This window comes from Palaemon carinicauda, chromosome 1 (assembly GCF_036898095.1).
Source record: "Palaemon carinicauda isolate YSFRI2023 chromosome 1, ASM3689809v2, whole genome shotgun sequence".
NCBI classification, from domain to species: domain Eukaryota; kingdom Metazoa; phylum Arthropoda; class Malacostraca; order Decapoda; family Palaemonidae; genus Palaemon; species Palaemon carinicauda.
The window spans coordinates 275,790,911-275,800,910 of NC_090725.1; the positions used below are offsets into that span (position 1 = coordinate 275,790,911).

A 10,000-nucleotide genomic window follows, 5' to 3' on the forward strand; every position below is an offset into this window, starting at 1 on the left:
AGCTTAATCTACTCCATTCTTGTTTTACTGGAGCTAAACTGTTCTTTTTGTCAGTCACGTGTGAGTAAAGCTCCCTTGATTTGCTTTTGAAGGTGTAGACCATGATGGTATTTTTCTTTTATGTTAATAAGACATCTGATTTCTTATTCCGCAATGTGTAGTTTTTGGTAAATTATTAAGATTTTTTTTGGGGGGTGGGGGGGGGGGTTAAAGTTACTCCATTATGTAAATAAGTCAGTAGTTGTAGTCCTGCCGATTACCGTTCTATTCTCATTACTCCTATCTTCCCTAGGGTTTTTTTTTTTTTCAATTATTGTTGTCAAAAGATTAAACATGTTTCCTAGTTAGCAGCTGTGTTTCTTAGGGCTTGTAATGTTCTTATCGTATCCAGTTTTCTGCAGAAATCTAGTGATTGTGTTCATGAGGTTCATGTGACTGGTTTGATTTTAGTGCTTCTCTTGACCATTAAAAAAAGTAAGTTGGTGGGTCATTTCTTAGTACTGTATTATTATTGACTTTTTAAACAGTTTATTTTAAAGAGTATTTGTTGACGAACACTATAGTAACTAAACGAATGTAATGTCTGGTGTTCATTTGGCTAGTGTTCTTGGTCCTTTACTTTTCATGCTATACACCCCTGATAAGTGGTTTGACATTGAAAACGCTTTTTTTTTTTTCTTTGCATTCGTAGATGACGCTATTCTCTTTGCATCAATTTCATCCCCAAGTTAACCGACTGATTGGCTAGGAAGGTGACCGTTTCGCACTTGAGAGAACTATTGTCTATGAAATCAAGGTCTATAGACCTGTATGAAATTATCTTTATTCTCAAGATCAACAGATCCTGAAAAGAAGCGAGAGAAGCCACTTCCTGGCCAGGAGCAAATATATTACTATACTATACTATCCTATACTATAACAAACAAAGTATGTTTGTAACTAAGTGAGGGGCTATAGACCTTTTCCACTCTGAATTTAGCCTTGCCAATGTTTCTTTTATCACACGTAAATCATTTAAAATTCTAAGTGATTATTAATTTGGAATTAACATTTGAAAATTATATTGCATTTGACTCTACTGTACTTCAATTACACAAAATTTATTTTGAATAATTTTGAAGACTTGTCTATCCTGAAAAAATGTTTTAATTAATTTATTCGGACATATTTTGAATGTTGCTCTCCAGTCTGGTTTTCGGCAGTTGAATATAAACTTGCTTTGTATGAAATTTCTAATCCCAGATCTGGATATTGATATCTGGATTTTTTTTTTATAAATCATTTATGTTTATCATTATGATATACCTTGGTATATTTTCTGTCCTCTTTCTGATTTATAGTATATTCATTGATTTTAAATTTCTTTTCTACATTGTGCTGTTTTCCTTATGTGGACTTCTTCAGGGAAAGCAGCCCAATTCTTAGGCTTGTAGCATTTTGCTTTTCCTACTTTGGTTTAATCTTGTCTAGTAATAATAATTATATACAATATATATATATATATATATATATATATATATATATATATATATATATATATATCTGTATATGTATATATATATATATTCAAATAAGCTATATATATTTTTTCTACATTAATGTCTGGATTCTCTTAACGACCTCCGGATCAGAGCCCCAGGCGAAATCACACATGAACAAGAGCTTGTGACCGGCCGGGAATCGAACCCTGGTTTAGTCACTGCCTCTACAAGCTTGCCGGACCAGGGTTCGATTCCCGGCCGGTCACAAGCTCTTGTCTTTGTGTGATTTCGCCTGGGGCTCTGATCCCGAGGTCGTTAAGAGAATCCAGACATTAATAGAGCAAAAAAAAATATATATGGCTTATTTGAATATGAAAAACACGTATAAATGTGCAAAAATTTATCATATATATATAATATATATATATACTGTATATAATATATATATACTGTATATAATATATATATATATATATATATATATATATATATATATATATATATATATATATTCATTGATTAATGTATATACAGTATACATATAGATAGATAGATGTGTATAAACTCTTAATCCAGTATTGGTCATTTCTTGCTTCACCAGTGGACTTCCCAACTTCGATACCAACTTGGGGAAACGACAAAGGACCTCATAAAAATTCTTATGTTAACCCAAATGGTGAATGATTTACCTAGTAGTTAGTTTTGTATACTAGCAACATCGCCCTCAACAAAAAGAAGCAAAATTAAAACGACTGGCTGAGAAGTGTGCGATGTTGTGAGGGCGTATGCCTTAGTACGAGCACCCCATTCCAAGTTAGTTTTGTTTGCATAAAAATATTGCTCCTTTTAAGGCAACAAAATAGAAGTAATAAACAGTGTGGACTTTGTAAAGCAGTGGTTTCCAGCCATTTCAATCTGATGTTTATGGATAATTTACGACATCTGTGTTTGTATGCGGCTAAAATTACGCAGTACATAACAAAGAGCCATATGTTTAGTTCAAGCATGTTTTGTTTATGGAAAGCCGTCAAGTTCAGTAATGCTCGGTTGCATGAACGTGCGTGCAAGTGTGTTTGCTTGTGGGCGTTTGTTATTGGTATTGGTAGAGGAATATTGATTCAAGACTTGCAATTACGGCAGCAGCTGAAGCTATGGGACCGGAGAAATAGGCCAACAGCTGTTTCTATGGAGGACGTTTCCCATATAATGAATAGTGAATATAACAATGCTCCGGAATAGTTTTCGTTTAAATAGTAGTTATAGAACAGATTTTATTGCTCGAGTACATAATTACACATTAAAAAAAACATTTGTTATGGCTACGGGAATTCCATAGGTCATGCTTTTCATCAGTTACAATTCTATAAATATGTTTAAGGAAAATATAGTTGAAAGGGCTATGATATAGGGATGCTTTCTAACCTAACCTTTAAAACCGGGTCTTCATATGATGGAGAAGGTGTTAGAAAGCTTCACCTAAGCCCCCCCCCCCAAAAAAAAAAAAAAAAAAAAAAAAAACTTCCTCCATCCCACCCTAACCGAAAATAAAAACAAGTCCAATAACAAAAACATTTCTTCCCTCCTGTTTGGCAATATGTTGGACGGGAGTTCGAGGCCCACTCTAGCTCGGCAGTTCCGTAAGTGTCTGCAACCTTGCCATCCTTTTTTTTCTGCTGCTCATGAATGGCAGGGGCAAGAGACAGTGACATTGCCCTATCGAGTAGGACAATGCTCTAGAGACTGACCATATATACATATGGTCAGCACCCAAGCCCCCTCTCCACTCAAGTTAGGACCAAGCAGGGCCAGGCAATGGCTGCTGATGACTCAGCAGACAGACTTATAAGCTCCCCCAAATCCCCCAACCTTAGCTCAAAAGGATGGTGAGTTTGCAGCGACCAAAGAAACTAGCGAGTCTGAGCGGGACTCTAACCTCAGTCTGGCGTTCACCAGTCAGGGACGTTACCGCATCGGCCACCACAAACCTTATGAGTTAGGGATGGGGTCGTTTGGGGAGAACCTATAGATCTACCTGCAGAGTCATCAACAGCCATTGCCTGGTCCTCCCTGGTCGTAGTTTGATGCAGAGGGGTCTTAAGCGCTGATCATATAATGTGCATATATTCAGTCTTAGGCCATTGTCCTGTACCTTGCCTCTGCCATTCAAGCACGACCTTTAAGCCTTTAATGGTGTGTATCACGTCTCCCGCTGGTTGCCTCTTGTTTAGCATAATATAGGTTAACGTATTCTTTGCCACCAGAAGGCTACGAAGTATGTTTGTCGTCTGGGAAATCAGGTTAGTTACTATGTAAAGAATGTTATTGCTACCGGGTGCGTGACAATACTCACTTTCGTGCAATTATGTGGGGAGATTTTCGTCTGATCGGTCACAGCAAATCAACCTAGTATAAGAGGTCCTAACTAGTACAGCTTTGCTGATCACAGCAATACATAAATTCTTTCACCACGAAGTTATCCCCACTCAGAAACGTGTGTGTATATATATATATATATATATATATATATATATATATATATATATATATATATATATATATATATATGTATGTATGTATGTATGTATGTATGTATATATATAATGTGCTTTATAACGAGAGAGAGAGAGAGAGAGAGAGAGAGAGAGAGAGAGAGAGAGAGAGAGAGAGAGAGATTAGGAAATTTGAGAGGCCGGGTGAGAAAGAATGCGAGTGAGATATCTTGGAAGAAAAGTAATTGCGCGATAAGATATCTAGAATGCTTTCTTTCTCACGTAATATCCGCATTTTTTTTGGAACATTCCTAAGCTTTGTCTAATAAGAATTTGCTGCATGCCTTATTGGTCTTATTATTTCAAAATCGCGTATTTGTGTACCGAAGCGTGATAGGGAGTCTAAGGAAATTATGTTATATACTGTAGGATGTATTGTCATAGTTTAGAAATTTATTGTTATTACTATTATTGGCTTGAGAAACCATCATTAGGATTCTTCTGTTTGCGTGGGAACGAATCTAAGAAAAAAGTATAAAGAATTAATTATCATCGTTTGGAAAACTATTATTGTTACTATTATTAACATGAAAAACATCATTATGACTATAAGATAATGAAGATAAAGTGCGTTTGGGATAGAAAAGATAGCAATCTCTCTCTCTCTCTCTCTCTCTCTCTCTCTCTCTCTCTCTCTCTCTCTCTCTCTCTCTGGGCAAATAGCACGTTTTCCCCTTCATATTACATGATTAATCAAAAGCTTATATACCTGGTTAACCAATGAGATCTTAATTTTCTCGTCTCTAAGCTTTGACAATGGCGTATACCGTGATATGATCCGCTTATTTTCTTGCGTATATACCGCACTAATCCCGGACCTAGGCTTCCGAACCAAACGTTTTATTCAGATCCTAAAACTCTCGGGATGACGAAAAGAAAAAGATGGACTATCTAGATGATGAAAGATGTAATATGGTCAAAGTTAGGAATCTTGAAATAAGCAGTTTAAAAGTTTTGTAATCCAAAGGTTAATGAATTATTTAGCTACATAAGTTTCTATTAAATTATCCTAATTAAATTTGAAATGTTTTATCTACGTCGTTAGTCAACCTATTGAACTCCTTCCTTGCGAAATTTCTTACCAAGCATGAATAATTTCATAGTTAATTAATCTTTCATTCATCTAATTGTCTATCGAATTACTTCCGTACTATGCTGTGCAATTACTTGCATACAAATGAACTTGCAAACCTTCCTTCCTGTTTGCATACTTGACTAACTTCTGTCCTACTTTCCTCAATTAGACTACCGCCCTAATTACTTTTCGAACTGAATTGATTGCCTCCGTGCCAAATTACGCAACTGGTTATTTATGACTCAATTTGCCTCATTACTAAAGATTATAGTCATTTAAATGTTGGAGAAAGAAATCATAATTCATTTCACATTATGGGAATAAGTTTAGAACAAAAGGTTAGAATTTCGTCATAATTTTTTAAAGAAAACACTAAAAACGAATGTAACCAATCTATATCAATGATTGATATAGATTAGAGCTACTTCTTACCTATTCAGAGTTTAATCAAACGTTTAAAGCCTCGCGGGAATTGTTTAAGTATCCCTAGAGACACAAAGAGAGAGAGAGAGAGAGAAAGAGAGAGAGAGAGAGAGAGAGAGAGAGAGAGAGAGAGAGAGAGAGAGAGAGAGAGAGAGAGCGTTAGGAGTTTGTCATAATGACCTTGCGTTGCAGTTGTAGGTCTCATACTTAAAATGACGTGAGCTCAATGTAACGCGCTTATGATATGCAGCCTTTGGTAGCTGTGTTTACTTGCCTGTCGCTTACTCTCGCCAAATAGAACCCGCAACGAACAATAGAATTAATTCATAGGTGATAATTCAAGTTCCAAACACGGCAACATACTTACACGGGATAATCTAGGTCACATAAGATTCTTTGCATGTCTTTGTTAACACTATAATTTGGGGGCTTTCGTGTCCAAGGAAATCTTATTTATTTCCAATGAATTTTATGTCTATTGTAAATAACTCTAGGTAAGAGGTTATGTATTTTAAGGACAAATAATATATTGAGTGACAATTCAAATTCTGTAGTTGTGTTAGACTTAAGTACATAGTAAAATTACACCAAATGAAATAAAGTACTTTTAAAGTAACAGATAGATTAGTAATTAAACTGGAATTAATTTTATTAAAAGGGGATGCAGTACTGCATCAGTCTAACAGAAGAATCTTCAACATAAGAAAATCTTACATCTCATGTGCAGTTACTAGAATAGGGGAATGGGGACAACATTTTTAGAATTTCTCATTTTTCTCCGCTTACATATATTTATATCTTTTGCCGCGGGTCTTCGAAATTTATTATTCAGACGCACAAAACATCCCTCAACTTGCATCATGATTTCAAGGAAGACATTGCTAGGAAAGTGCTTTTATACTGCAGATCTATTATTTGTCATTGTTGTCACCGTTGCTATTCCGTATCTATAGTAGTTTACTAAACCAAATAGTATTTCTTCAAAGATCATGAGCGATTGTGTCATATATGTATATGTATATATATATATATATATATATATATATATATATATATATATGTGTGTGTGTGTGTGTGTGTGTGTGTGTACATATTTATACATATATATAATATATATATATATATATATATATATATATATATATATGTATATATATATATATTATATATATTTTATATATATATATGTATATACATACACACACATGTATATATACATATATATATATATATATATATATATATATATATATATATATATGTATATATATATATATATATATATATATATATATATATATATATATATATAAACTATATATATGGAGTGGAATACAGTTACACCTTGTAGTTAGATAGAGAAAAGCGTAGTTTGAGTTTGGTTATTGACCCCTATTTAAATAGAAAGTGCCTTCTACCTTTACCTCAACAGGAAGCCGAGATATTAAAACTACTAGTATTTTCACCACTGAATGGTCCGAGTAATCAACAAATGGCCTTGAACGAATTGTTTGGAGTCCATACCATACCCTTATATTGTGTAAACAAAAATTAAATTAAGCCATCAGGCTTTGGTGTTTTCAATAATGTTGGCTGTTGTGCCAGAAGAAGGAATTTGTTCTGTGTAATAGAATGACTTTGGAGTAAAAGGCAGAATGATGGGACTTTATGTGAACAAAATTAGAAGAAAGGATTTCTGGTATTGAGAACGATATTGTTTGGCTGAAAGATATTTATGTTAATAATACTGGTCTTAAAATATTTGATTTTTCCTTGTTTCCTTTCCTCACTGAGCTATTTTCCCTGTTGGAGCCCCTGGGCTTATAACATCCTGCTTTTCCAACTAGGGTTGTAGCCTAGCAATTAATAATAATAATAATAATAATAATAATAATAATAATAATAATAATAATAATAATAATAATAATAATAATAATAAACGAATACTTATAGCAAAATCAATAGAAAACTGGCAATTTTGTTATAAAATGATGAATCAAATTATCTGTAAGATTGATTCTATTAAGAAATTTACCCTGTTAAATGTAAATTCGCCTTTTACTAATGTAAGATGAATGTGTATTTACAGTATCAATGTAGGTGCCACGAGTGACCAAGGAGGACTTTCGTTGCCTATGTTGTTGGTGGCACATCGCGAGATGTATGACAGTCCTGAGCATACGTTGGTGACAATCTATGCATTGTTTGATTAAGGTTGAGTGAAAAAAAAAATGTTAATGTGTGTATAGGGCCCAGAAATTAATAAGAGTATGAGTTAAAAGAGATTTCATGGTATATTTGAAATCTCTTCGTAAGTGGTGTGGTAAATATGCCTTGGCATATGCAGTAAAACGAAATGATAGTGTATGGCATTTTGAGACACCTGGAAAGAATGGTAATTATCAATACTTGTAGGAATATTTTTGGAAAGGGACTTTCTTGTTGAGAAAACACGATTTCAAAGAATATGATATTCTTAGTATGCCGGAGAAAAAGAAAAAAAGATGAAGAGAAATTGTTAGGTCTTTTATGCACTATGTACAAGGGGTGACTACATGGGTGTAATAGTCGAAAGAAGGGTGTAAGCAAAAAGGGAAATATAGAACTGGTTTTGTGATTAAGGAAGGGATCAAAATGGGAATATAAATTTAATCAAACGAAAAAGTTTAATAAAAAAAAAATATCATGATGAGAGAAAATTAGTTAAAAATGGCAATGGCTAATGGTGCTGAAGTGGAAGTTTGTAATGAGTTCACAATATTTGAAGATGGGTCGTTTGATCAGTAATAAAGGAATATTTCAAGTTACAGAAGTTTAGGGGAGGGAAGGGAAGAACGCAGTGTCATTTTAAAGTAAGAGGTTTTATAAGGCAAAAAAATATCATAACTTAAAATACAGAAGAGAAAAATATACTAGATATAAGTAAAGCAGACAATATATTACCCATTAAGAGAGAAAATTTGGTAGTTATTGATGGTTTAATAGTAATTTTGAGCAATATCTTTAGAAACCTCAAGAAGTTGTATTGGATTACTGGGAATGTACTGAGAAATATTAACTGGCAGATGCATAATTGAACCAAAGATACAGCTGGAGAGATGACATCGACAAAAAATGTCAACTGCTGCTGATTAACTTGTGAAATGATGACATAAGAGATGAAATCTGGAGGGAGTAGAAATGAAAGGGATGCATTATAAAAGTGACCCTTAAGAGTATACAAGGGCAGCTAAAGGCAGATAATACGGAGCAACACCGCAAACTGATTGAATTACATGCTAGATACTTTGTTATGGTGATAATGGTGTAACTCAGTGACTGACTAGGATGGTTAGTGTTTGTGTGAATGAAGGAAAAGTTCTAAGAAGTATATGACGGAAAGATGATTAATTGTTTTGGCCTTAGAAGAAAAGTGGAAGAAGTGTCTGTAATTGAAGGGTCCTATTTTTATTTAGTATACCCGGAAACGTGTATAGAAAGTCTTTGATTGAGAAAATAAGATGAATAACACAAGGTAATTGATATAAGGAAGAGGATATGCAGATTAAGTATTTGTTATGAAATCATTGTGTGGGAAGTTTAGGAAAGAAGGAGAAAGTCGCATGAACCACACATTAGACTTAGAAAAAAAAATATGATTGAATTGAAATAGATGCAATAAGAGAGTGTTGAGAATGCAAAATAAAAGAAAGATCTAAAAGTAAAGAACTGAGCCCTCAAAGAAGTGAAGAACAAGATATAAAGACCTCTTGATTATCAAGTGAAATTAAATCAGCTGTTGGATTGTTTTTCTGCCTGCCATTAATAGCAATGAGGAGATGAGATACCCATAAACATTTACGGGCGTGGGAAAAGGGTATCACCATATACACATATCTGTATCTTATAAATTTAAATCTAGGATTTTTGTTTATTCAATTCTAATAACATATAAGAAAAATAGATATAGGCAAAAGAAGCAGCGGAAGGAAGAGAAGACGATGGACTGACGAACTAAGAAAATTTGTGGTTATAGACTGGTATAGAGAGACCATAAACAGACGCGTCGGAAGGACTTGTCTGAGGTCTTTACCTTGCAGTGGATTAGCAACGGCTGATGATCATGATGATGAAATTTTTTATATTATTCTTGGGAAGGACTCCAGACTGACATTTATAGTTGACAAAATCAAAACCCGGTCATGCTGGCAAGGTGTGTCGCAGAACTCGCCTCTTTGATAACGACAACTCTCCGATTTGCACAGCAGAGGAAACTTAATCAAGTCGTCACGATACTTGGAGGAGAAGAGGAGCAAAGGAGGAAGGTTAAAGGATGAAAACACCACCAGGGCCAACTCCTAAAGGGCAAGAAACACTAAAAGTTTAAGGTTTAAAGTTTGCTCATGGATGGCAAAGGCAAGGGACAGTGACAATGGAATGACTGATCATATCCTCTCCACCCAAGCTAGGACCAGTGAAGGCCAGACAATGGT

At 34.3% G+C, this 10,000-nt stretch overlaps 2 protein-coding genes across 7 annotated transcripts in view; one reads left to right on the forward strand and one right to left on the reverse strand.

The window, feature by feature from the left end:
• LOC137656626 (uncharacterized) overlaps positions 1-10,000 on the forward strand; it is a 265,028-nt gene that overhangs the window by 124,213 nt on the left and 130,815 nt on the right. The gene's annotated exons all lie outside the window — the stretch shown is intronic.
• LOC137656675 (adenylate kinase isoenzyme 5) overlaps positions 1-10,000 on the reverse strand; it is a 143,274-nt gene that overhangs the window by 106,771 nt on the left and 26,503 nt on the right. The gene's annotated exons all lie outside the window — the stretch shown is intronic.